This window comes from Aegilops tauschii, chromosome 3 (assembly GCF_002575655.3).
Source record: "Aegilops tauschii subsp. strangulata cultivar AL8/78 chromosome 3, Aet v6.0, whole genome shotgun sequence".
Taxonomy (NCBI): domain Eukaryota; kingdom Viridiplantae; phylum Streptophyta; class Magnoliopsida; order Poales; family Poaceae; genus Aegilops; species Aegilops tauschii.
In genome coordinates, this window is record NC_053037.3 from 598013757 (window position 1) to 598026345 (window position 12589).

General features: G+C 44.1%; 1 pseudogene; it reads right to left on the reverse strand.

Annotated features, from left to right (window-relative positions):
* LOC141020783 (uncharacterized) overlaps nt 1-10421 on the reverse strand; it is a 29915-nt pseudogene extending 19494 nt beyond the window's left edge.
* Nucleotides 10422-12589: the final 2168 nt, after the last annotated feature.

The window sequence follows — 12589 nt, forward strand, 5'->3', positions numbered from 1 at the left end:
CCCGCAACAATTGAACTCGTCTGCAGTCGACCCCCCCCCCCCCCCCCCTCTATGTATTCTGGTGACATGGCACGGTGTCCTTTGTGAACTCTGTTCAGAAGCTACATCCTCCGTGTTATGTCATGATGTATGGGAAGGTGGGTGCACCAATTTACCAGATCGCTGCAACAATTGAAGCTCAAAAAGAGAAGACAATAAGAAAGCATGTCATTGCTACTGCAGGTACGCAGAATGACTTGCGTCTGCTTTAGGAAATGGTTTCTGGCCTGCACGAAAGACCAAAGCGCAGTTGGACCAACCAAGCATCTGAAGATTTGTGTTCTGACGCCCATCAAGTGTGAAGGCCGAACAGCACCCACCGGCATCCTACAACAAGAAATGGAGGGGGGAAACGGCATGGAAAAAGCATGTCCCGTTTTCTACCAAATATACGCACGTCGTGCAAACTTCTCATGGAAAAAGCACAACCGCCGGAAAAGAGGAGTAATTGGGTGAAAAAAATACTCTGTTATACTATGATAGGGATCCCTCGACCCTTTTTAGGTCAATGAAATGAACTAAATTTCTAAAATGATCTCACTTCTGAAAATTTAATTCGCTTCAGCGAACTTAGGAGGGTTGAAGCGCGTGCACTAGTTTAAAGTATAAACTTTTTTTTGAAGGGTGCATTGGTATTAAAAAAAGTATAATTCAGCTAGCAACGAGCACCCACAGCGCCTTGACGCTCTCGGCCGTCGGATCGCTCAAACGTACAATCCATATCAGCTCTGGTCGTCCCAAGTCGCTCACGTGCTGCAAACAACGTCTCACGGGCCGCTGCTCTGCAGAACGACCTCGTGTTTCTCTCTATAACTGGGTTGTCGAAGGCCCACATTCTATTCCGGCGCCCCCCAAGTTGAGGGGAGGTTCTATCTGCCACTCTCTGCGGCAGAATGTCGACCGCACACACATGCGGTCTTCCGACTAGGCCAGCCCATGTGGCTAGGGACAATGTGAAATGGAGCGCTCGAAAAAAAAGACTACGCTAAGCAGGGTTCGAAACTGAGACCAGGCGCTTCAAAGAAGTACAGCTTGACAATTGACCGACAGAGTTACCTGGTTTATCACGCATCGCAAAATTTTAGGAACCAGAACGAGCGCACATCCAAACGTTTTTTAATTTCTATATGCAAAACGTTATTTTGAGAAAAAAAATAACGTGAAGGTTGTATGAAACAGCGAACGCTTTTAGAAATTGTGAATAAAATTTGAAATAACTTAAAATTTCGAAAAATGCAAACAATTTTTTAAAATCCCCCAAATGTAGAAAACATGAACTTTTTTTGGAAAACCGGAACAATTTTCAAATTCCAAAAGAAATGGATATGCGAACAATTTTTGGAACTCCCGAACAATACTTGAAAACATGAACAGTTTTAAACTTGCATACATTTTTTGAAACTCCCGAACAAAAATTGAAACACGGATATTATTTGGAATTTGCAAACAATTCTTTGAATGGAAACATTTTTTAAAACTCCGAACAAAATTTGAAAACGTGAATATTTCTTTTAGAAATTGGCGAACAAATTTTGAAAATAGCAGATTTTTTGAAGCTCCCAAACACAATTTTGAAAAGTTGAACATTTTTTAATGTTTTGGATTTGCATTTGAAAAGTGAACATTTTTTATAATATGCGAACATTGTTTAGAAATTAAGAACATTTTTCGAATATGTGAACAAATATTAAGAACAAGAACATCTTTTGAACTTATGAAAAAATTTCGAATTTTAGGAAAGAATTTGAAATTCTGAAGAACAAAAATAAAATAAAACAAGAAGAAAAAGGAATTGAAAAATGAAATAAAAAGACAGAAAAACGAATAAACAAAAAGAAACAGAAAACCCAGTAAAAAACGATTCAAGAACCTTCTAGAAGGTTCCTAAAACTGGTCAGTAACCTTCCAGAAGGTGTTCCCAAAACCGGAAACTGTAACGCGTGCGCTATCTCGTAATTGCCGGCCCGTCTTGAGCGCTAGGTAGCAGCGACAACTTGAGTACTTGACACAAGGAGCGGAATATGCTATTTGACGCTCTCTGCGTCAAACTGCCGGCGCTTCGCACAGGGAGCGACCAACCAGCGAAGCCATGGGCCAGGCCAGTTTTTGCGTAGAAACACAGCGCAGTACCCAGCCGGTTTTGGAAACCTTCTAGAAGGTTCCCTGAACCGGGTTTTCTCTATTACCGGTTTTCTGTTTTTTTTTTCTGTTTCTGTTTCCTTTCCTTTTTTTCTTTTCCTTTTTTCGTTTTATGTTCCTTTTCTCTTTTTTTGCTTTTCAAGGTTACTTTATCTTTTTAAACTAAGTTCAAGTTCGAAATTTTTTCTTTCATTTCGAAAAAAGATATTGCTTTTATAAAATGTTCGAAATTGAAAAATGGTCGTTTTCAAAAAATTGTTCATAAATACAAAAAAAACGTGATTTTAAAAAAATATTATTTTGTAATACAATGTTTGCGAATGCTTTTGTTCAAATTTTTCACAAGTTTTCATAAAATGTTCGGGTGTTAAAAAAATGTTCCTATTTTTACAAAATTGTTCACCAATTTCAAAAAATGTTCGTGTTTTCACAAAGTGTTTGCTTTTGAAAAATTATGGATTTATAGAAAAATGTTCAGGTTTTCAATTATGTTCTCTTTTCGAAAAAATTGTTCGCAAATACGAAAATTGTTCTGGTTTTCAATTAATTTGTTCTTTTTAAAAAAATTGTTCTAAATTCCGAAAATGTTCTAATTTTAAAATATTTTTTCACAAATTTTGAAGTGTTCACATTTTTTAAAAAATTGTTCGCAATTTCATTGTTCCTTTTTTATTCCAAAAAAGTTCGTGTTTTCATACAATGTTCTAGTTTTAAATTTTTCGTCCACAAATTATAAAATGATTGTGTTTCAAAAAATATTTTCTTTTTGCAAAAGGGAAGTCACGTTTGAATTTTTTTTTGTCAAACACGGTCTTTCTCGTGGCTTATGGTTCATATATGCCGGGCTACCTTTTGTGACACGAAATCTTAGGAAATATAGTGGCTACCTACTTGTGTTGACTGCTGTGAGGTGCCGTGTTCGATCCCTCACTCACACCTTGGTTCATCGTAATTCTACGAATTCATATTTTAAGTTTTGTCGCTACTGTTAGTTTCTTTAGGTTCGCGCTGTCGTTTTAGCATAAGAACTAGCTAGCTGTGGTGGTTAGCTCATCACGTTCATCAGTAGGAAGTCCATTCTTGTGGCACTCCTTTTTCCTTTTCGCGATTTTTAACCTTGAGGATGTGGCGCACCCGCAACATGGGCCGGCCCAGGCGAGCTGCTTCTGTGCGAAATGCCGACTGCTTGCCGCAGCTAGCGGTATATAGGAGGTCCCGCAAGGAGCGTCCGTTATGAAATTCCTAGGTAGAGCGCTATCCCAAAAAAAGCGGGTGCTCCTGTTGGGCGCTTCGGGCGCCAGGAAGCTCCCTGGCGCCCACGCAAGATTCAATCGCATTTTATTTTCTCTGGGTTTGCTCGATCGCATTTGAAAAACATAACAAAAAATTCATAAAAAATGAAAAAAATCGTGATTTCAAAAATGATCATGGATTTTAAAACAGTTCATCAAAAATGAAAAATGTTCATGGATTTTGGAAAAAGTTCATCCAAAATGAAAAATGCTCATCGAAATGAAAATGTTCGTGGGTTTGAAAATAAAACTCATTGAATTTTAAAAAACTTCATCGAATTTCAAACAACATTGATTTTGAAAAATGTTCAACAGAATTGTAAAAAAGTTCATTGTATTTTTAAAAAAAATCATCTAGTTTGAAAAAGTTTATCAAATTTGAAAAAAATCACTCATTTTGAAAAAAGTTCGTTCAATCTGGAAAAGTTCATTGAATTTCAAAAATAGTTTAATTACTTGAAGAAAGGGTTCATGTATTTACAAACAACTCATCGAACCAGGAAGAAAAAGAAGAAAAAACAGAAAGCATGAAACGAAAAAGGAAAAAAGGAAGAATAAATAAAACAAGGAAAAGGTTGTAACGTACCAGATCTTGCTGGGTGACGGGGTGGTTACACCAGCCTACCTTGACGAGGTAGGTTGCTGGTTTAAATCACAACCAGCGCGCATTTTTTGTCAGATTAAAAACACAGAAAAAAACGAGGCCGGTCCAGCCACGGGGTTGCTCCAAACGGGCGCCAAATAGGAATTGCCAAAAAAGCTTCCCTCCCTCTACTATAGAAATTGCATTACCATGTGAAACTAGAGAAGATCCTCCAAAGTCTGAACATCTGAAGATGCCTTTTGAAGACATGAAGAAGGCCGGGTAGGTGGCGAATGTCGTTAGAGGGGACGCTGAGTTGACCAACTGGAGCAGGTCAGGCAGGTTGACATAATTTTTCTTTAATGAAGAAGTTGATTTCTTTCTAACAATACATATATATTCTCGTCTGAACTTGTACATGTGATGTGTTGGTCTGCCCCACTGACGACTTTACAGGTGAATCGAACGCATAAAGCGAGCACATCTGGAACAAAGGAATTTTTATCCGGAATTGTATCGAACAAACGGACAAATTCAGTCTCGACGAGAAAAAACAAAATCCTAGGACCGTACAAAGGAAAGCTGCAGAAGGAGCAAAATTTGCGAACTTGAAAGGAAAAAAAAAGGAGCAAAATTTGCAGCACATTTTGGTGACGTAGTCAAATGAAATAGTAGCCGTGAAGTTCACCAGCCATGTCATCAGCCACGGAAAAACATATAGAACTGTGAAGATACTGTATGCATCAACCACTCCGGCGGCATCCTCCATCACGGGTTGAGATCCTCTGCAGTACTGTACGGTGCAGTACAGCGGATGACATGTGGGGCCGGGTCCTACATGGCTCCTAACCCCTCCACCACGTATGCGTCACTTGCACGTCCCAAGCAGTTCTGCCGTTGATTAGCCTAACAAAGATAAAACTATAGTAATCTAAGATATTTTTTCTTGATTCTGGAAAAACCTCTGCAGATCAATAATTAAGTATCCATGCTTCAGTGACAAATTGACAGCAAGACTAAAAAGAATACAGCGTTGTTAAGTGAAGTGTCTGGTGTTGCCTCAAAAGTCAGGGTGGTTTGGGTATGCAGGATCTCTCAACCCCCCGGAAACAAAGGGACTCCCATGTTTGGGTTGGGCTGATGAAAGAAATATTTTTTGAATTTAGCTATTTCATAGTCAGGGATGGCTTCCAGAGTTAGATTTTGACATGATACTTGGCTCAAAGCCACCCTTCGCGGAGTGCCAATTACCTGTAATGGGCGCAGGCCGCAGTCGATCTCGCTCGCTCGGGCGTTCAATTTTTGTGGTCGCCTCGGCCTCGGTCGCTCCCAAGCCGAGAGTCCTGGCCTGGGTGAATCAATTTTTGTGAGCACGTCAAAATCCTGAATCAGGCGATGTTCAGCACCCAATCCCACGCAATTCCTCTTCCATTGCTCTCATTTGGATTCTGACATGCAGGAGACGGCTACCTCGCCCTCCCCGGCATGGGGAATTTCGACCTCCTTGGCTAGCATGTGCACATGTACACACGTTGACATACTGGAGCAGCCACGTTCCTCTGCTGCCTGACGACTCACACGTATCAGTGGAGTGCCTACCTAGGCAGATATTTTGATTCTTCCGGTTCATGTTCACGATATGCTTTTATTTTGAATGAAAAGGTTGGTGTGAGTTCATACGAATCATACAATGATTGCATAAGTTGGTGCAAAATTTAATCGGGAACTTTGGTAATACAAATCTCCCTCCGCTACCTCTGTTCTTAGTCATTTTGGCCATGATATTTACGTGATGCAAAATGCTTTGGACCCACCATCTATCTCAAATCTTTTATTTGTTCTTCTTTTTGGGATACCTGATTATGGCCTTAAGATGTTTGAAGAAACGGTTAGTCGGCGGTATCTTTGGCTAGATGATTCAACTGTCTTCTATGATTCGAAACTTTTGTACCGCCCATGCCTCCTTATCTGTCTTCTCCATGTGCAACAGCTGGAAGAGAATTTGAGGAAGAGACTAACTGAAAGTCTATTTTCTCCTTTTGTACCACCTGGAAGATAATTTGAAGAAGAGACTAAAAGGCAGATTAACGAGTATTCTGATTCTGGGTCCGAGAACATTGCTTCTTGTATGTGTCTTGGATGACAGAGAGTATGTCAACTTTGACTAGTACTTCTGCACTGTCAAACCTTCTTTTTTGAGTTGGACTGTCAAACCACCTGGAAATGCTGACAGAGATGAAAAATATTTAGGAGGCTGCTGACGGTATTGAGCGTGACTTACTTTTGGTGCTACTAAGACAGGCTCCAGAAATTGGTATGCTTTTTATGAGAAGGTTACGTTTTCTACTCTACTTCATTTTATTCAAATGCAAGCTAATAAATATTAAATATTTATATTTCGTTTCGCACATGTGCATGCATTTATATAAAGGTACTAGAATGTATTGAAAAGCTTAAACAAGAAGGAATTTAGATGTGTGTGTGCTGATGGTGACAAAAATGGACAACTGTCAATATTGGGCTACTGTCAATATTCGCGTGGAAAGGATTTTCTTGGTAGAACTGGTTTCTACAAGTTGCGGCTAGCTATTTCTTTTTCCAATTCATGTGCTTATTCAGCTTAGACAATGAATTATGCCGATAATGATCTGTCACGCCCAAGATGCAACCCTATCCTAAAGGAACACGAAGGACCTACCAAGGATAGAAGCGCATCTTGAAGACGCTTTTGCAAGGTGGATATCATTACATCGACAATACATAATATTTGGGGATACATACAAGGCATACAAATGCCGCAAGAATACATCAATACATAAGATCAACATCCGACTACGGATGAAACATAAACAGAAACTCAAACGACATCCACCCTGCTAGCCCAGGCTGCCGACCTGGAACCTATCCCTTGATCGAAGAAGAAGCAGAAGAAGAACTCCAAACAAGCAAACATCGCTCTCGCGTCATGATCATCGCAAAACCTGTACCTGCAACTGGTGGTGTAGTAATCTGTGAGCCACGAGGACTCAGCAATCCCATTATCATGGGTATCAAGACTAGCAAAGCTTAAAGGGAAAGGAGAGGATAAGGTGGTGAGGTTGCAGCAGCGGCTAAGCAATGTATGGTGGCTAACTTACGCACATAAGAGCGAGAAGAGAAGCAATGGAACGGCCGTGAAACTAGCAATGATCAAGAAGTGATCCTGAACTCCTACTTACGTCAAACATAACACAGAAACCGTGTTCACTTCCCGGACTCCGCCGAGAAGAGACCATCACGGCTACACACGCGGTTGATGCGTTTTAATTAAGGTCAAGTGTCAAGTTATCTACTACCGGATAGTAACAAATTCCCATCTGCCACATAACCGCGGGCACGGCTTCCGAAAGATAATACCCTGCAGGGGTGTCCCAACTTAGCCCATGATAAGCTCTCACGGTCAACGAAGGATATTCCTTCTCCCGGGAAGACCCGATCAGTCTCGGAATCCCGGTTACAAGACATTTCGACAATGGTAAAACAAAACCAGCAAAGCCGCCCGATGCGCCGACATCCCGATAGGAGCTGCACATATCTCGTTCTCAGGGCAACACCGGATGAGCAATCCGTACAACTAAAACCATACCTCAAGTTTCCCCGAGGTGGCGCTGCAAGGGGCTCTAGTTCGGACCAACACTTAGACAAGCATTGGCCCGGGGGGGGGGGGGCTAAATAAAGATGACCCTCGAGAGAGCGACTCCCAAGGGAAAAGAAATAGGCTAGGCAAATGGTAAAACCAAGGTTGGGCCTTGCTGGAAGAGTTTTATTCAAAGCGAACTGTCAAGGGGGTCCCATAAATCACCCAACCGTGTAAGGAACGCAAAATCCGGGAACATAACACCGGTATGACGGAAACTAGGGCGGCAAGAGTGGAACAAAACACCAGGCATAAGGCCGAGCCTTCCACCCTTTACCAAGTATATAGATGCATTAATAATATAAGAGATATTGTGATAACCCAACATAAACATAATCCAACATGGAGCAATCTTCATCTTCACCTGCAGCTAGCAACGCTATAAGAGGGGCTGAGCAAAGCGGTAACATAGCCAAACAATGGTTTGCTAGGAAGGGTGACAAAGGTTAGAGGTTCATGGCAATTTGGGAGGCTTGAAGAGCAAGAGAATAGGTAGCGCAGCATAGCGATAGAACGAAGCAACTAGCATAGCAATGATAGTAATGAGATCCAAGGTGACGGTCATCTTGCCTGAAATCCCGCTAGGAAGAAGAACGAATCCATGAAGAAGATGAAGCCATGAAGACGAACGAATCCTCACGAACGCAACGACACGGGAACTATCGAGAAGAAGCACACAACAAGGTAAACACACCACACATGAACAAGGCATGATGCTCAATCAAGAATGATGCATGACAAGGCAATATGAGGCTACTCATGACAAGAGATGATGCATACGAGAACAACACATCAAGGCAAGTTTAAATGAGGCCGGAAACAACATATAACAATTCCGGTAAGTCCTCATATGCATATTTCGAAATTGGTCCAGAACTGAATAAGCATTAAGTTGAAGTTGTTAAACAGCAATTTAGAGAGCACCATGATGATCTACACGAAATTCTAGTCAAGTTACATCTAAAGTTCATTCGATTCGGAGCTATGGTCTAGAAGATATGAGCAAAACAAGATAAGCATGGCATTGATGCAAAATGCATACAACATCAAGCAAACACCTCAACACAAGGATGCAATATGATAATATGAAACTACATGCAAAACTAAGCAAGTTTCATATAGAGCATGCTCAAAACGGAGCAACGGTGCAACACATACACTCCAAACAAGACATAGCAACAATCTGACCAAAACAGCAACTAGGCATATAGCAATCATCAAAACAATATGCTACAGCAGCTCAACATGAGAACAAAAGGCATGGACATGATGTGCAGGTAAAGCACAACAAAACATGAACACTGAGCTATCTCCAGAAATCACTAGAACATGCTCAAAAGGACATGGCAAGATTACAAAATAATAACAGGTTCACAGACTTGGTGAAATTACTGGACATGACAGAAATAACATCAGGTAGCAATGTTCAGAGCATGATATCAACATGCTACAGGAACTTAACATGGCAGAACAAGGCATGGCATGAATCTACTCAAAGCATATAACAAATGTCCCTTACTGACCATAATCCAAAAAGGACCAGAAGATATGATGGCAAGCATGTAAACATAGCAAGTTTCGTTATCAGGTTTCAGACTTAGCAGAAAACAGAGCATGGCAGAAATAATAATATGAAGGCCTCTTTGTGAGCTTGATGCACTCACTACAAAGCAATGCATGGCAAGACAAGCATACCTACAGCAAGATGGCATGTATATGAAGCTAACCATGGCAAGAACAATAGCATAGCATGAAGGGAACAACTACAATAAGCTTGGCAAAATTGCATATCATGTTAAGAATCTGCCAGAAATATTTTATAGCAAAAGTAGAGCAAGCTTGAGTCATGCTATGGCTCCCCATAATTGCAAACAAGGACAGGAATCGATCAATTACAACAATAGCTACAAAACATCCTTACTGAACATCTCCAAAATATGCATGGATCTCTCTGTAGCATCAAGTTTACATGGCAACAAAATTACAGCAGACAAGGATTTAGAGAAATCACCAAGTCCCTGAAATCAGAAATATTACGGGACCTACTTTGCATGCTTGTGCTAGTCACCACAGAGATCACAAAAATACATGGACTACACCACTGGAAAGATGGCATGGCATACTTCAAAACACATGTAGAGCTCATGCTCAAAGGATGCACAGGTTAAAAGATACAAAAATGACAAATCTCCAAGTTCTGATAAGAACCAGAGAATAACAGCAACTAGCCCTCTTCCAACAGAGATTTGGGCATCAAGATGACCTCTAATGAACATGGTGCAATTGAACAAAATGAAGACATCACGAGACGAACAATTTGACATATTACACGCGCGAATCGGAGCTACATGCAGAAAGTTACACACAGTTGAACATGCACACATATTAACAAAAACTGGGGACTTCGTGAAAACTCACCTCCGCGAAAAGTCAACGCGGGACGGCGGGAACCGGGACGGGGCGCGGGCGCGTTTGGTTCGCCGGACCGGTGGATCTCATCCAACCGGCCGGATCCGGCGATGGGGCGGTGGCTGGCGCCGGCGGAGGCGGCGGCCAGCGGCGGGGTGAGGACAGGTGGCGGGCGGCGCTCCGACGAGGGGAGGCGCCGGCGGCGGAGGTCGGAGGGACGGAGCTCGGGCGGCGCTCGGCGGAACGGGCGGCGGAGGGAGAGGCGCGGCCGGGCGGCGGCCATGGGCGGCGGAGGCGCGGGCCGTCGCGGGCGGCGGCGGAGGTCGCAAGGCGGCGGGGCGAAGTCCGGCGGCGGCGGGGACCGAGCTCGGGCAGCGGGGCGAGCGGGAGCCAGGCGCGGCGACGGCGACTCGGGCCCGCGCGGGCCCCGTATGGGCTCCGCGGGCCGCGGCGGCGGTGGGACGGCAGCGGACAGGTGTCGCGCCCGGATTCGTCGCGGGGGCGGTGGCGGACATGTCCGGTGGGAGGAGAAAGCGTCCGGCGGCGCGAGGGGAAGGAGGCTAGGGTTCATCTGCGTTCGTAATTCGGGAGAGATGAGTATATATAGGTAGAGGGAGCTAGGAGAGTCCAAACGGGGAGCGGTTTTCGCCCACGCGATCGTGATCGAACGACCGAGAGCATGGCGGAGACTTAGAGGGGTTTAGAGACTGTTTGGAGGGGGTTTTGCTGGACACTCAAACGGACTTTGCGGATGCCCGGTTAACCGTTGGAGTACCAAACGACCTCCAAATGGAACGAAACTTGACCGGTGGTCTCCGGGTGGTATACCAGGGCCACTTGACAAGCCTCGGTCCATTCCGAGAAAGTTTGACACCCGCACACGAAAGACAACAAGAGGGGTGCACCGGAGGAGATAGGAGCGCCGGATTGCAAAACGGACAACGGGGAAAATGCTCGGACGCAAGAGACGAACACGTATGCAAATGCAATGCACATGATGACAAGATAAAAAATGCAGATGATGACATGGCAAAATGCAACACGCAAACAAATGACATGGCAACGACAGCGAATAACTGGCAGACACCTGGCGCATCGGATCCGGGGCGTTACATGATCACACCGGTTTATTTTCATCCACCTCCCCTCACCCCTTCCACTGGTTTGTTTTCGCCTCACCTCTTATACAATGGGAAAAATCTAAACGGACCAGTGTTGGGAACATAGCATGCAATTTTAAAATTTTCCTACGATCACGCAAGATCTATCTAGGAAATGCATAGCAACGAGAGGGGGAGAGTGTGTCCACGCACCCTCGTAGACCGAAATCGGAAGCGTTAGGTTAATGCGGTTGATGTAGTCAAACGTCTTCACAATCCAACCGATCTAGTACCGAACATACAGCACCTCCGAGTTCAGCACGCGTTCAGCTCAATGACGTCTCTCGAACTCTTGATCCAGCAGAGGGTCGAGGCAGAGTTTCGTCAGCACGACGGCGTGGTGACAGTGATGGTGATGTGATCCACGCAGGGCTTCGCCTAAGCACTATGACGCTATGAACGGAGGAGTAAACTGTGGAGGGGGGCACCGCACACGGCTAAGAGAATAATTGTTGTGCTTTGGGGTGCCCCCCTCCCCCCGCCCCCGTATATAAAGGAGGGGAGCAGGAGGCCGACCACCAAGGGGCGCGCCAGGGGGAGTCCTACTAGGACTCCACTCCTAGTAGGATTCCCCCCCTTTTTCCTTTCTCACAGAGGGGAAAGAGGGAAGGAGATGGAGGTTGAGAGGGAAAGAGGAAGGGGGCAGCGCCCCCCTCCCCCTTGTCCAATCCGGACTCCCTTGGGGGGCGCGCGCCACCCTGCGGGCTCCCCTCTCTTTCTCCCCTATGACCCATGAAGGCGCATTACTTCCCCGGGGGGTTCCGGTAACCCCTCGGTACCCCGATAAATATCTGAAACATCCCGAACCATTCCGTAGTCCGAATACCTTCGTCCAATATATCAATCTTTACCTCTCGACTATTTCGAGACTCCTCATCATGTCCGTGATCTCATTCGGGACTCCGAACAATCTTCGGTCACCAAAACACATAACTCATAATACAAATCGTCATTGAACGTTAAGCGTGCGGACCCTACGGGTTCGAGAACTATGTAGACATGATCGAGACACATCTCCGATCAATAACTAACAGCGGAACCTGGATGCTCATATTGGTTCCTACATATTCTACGAAGATCTTTATCGGTCAAACCACAATAACAACATACAGTATTCCTTTTGTTATCGGTATGTTACTTGCCCGAGATTCGATCGTCGGTATCCCCATACCTAGTTCAATCTCGTTACCGGCAAGTCTCTTTACTCGTTCTGTGATGCATCATCCCGTAACTAACTCATTAGTCACATTGCTTGCAAGGCTTATAGTGATGTGCATTACCGAGAGGGCCC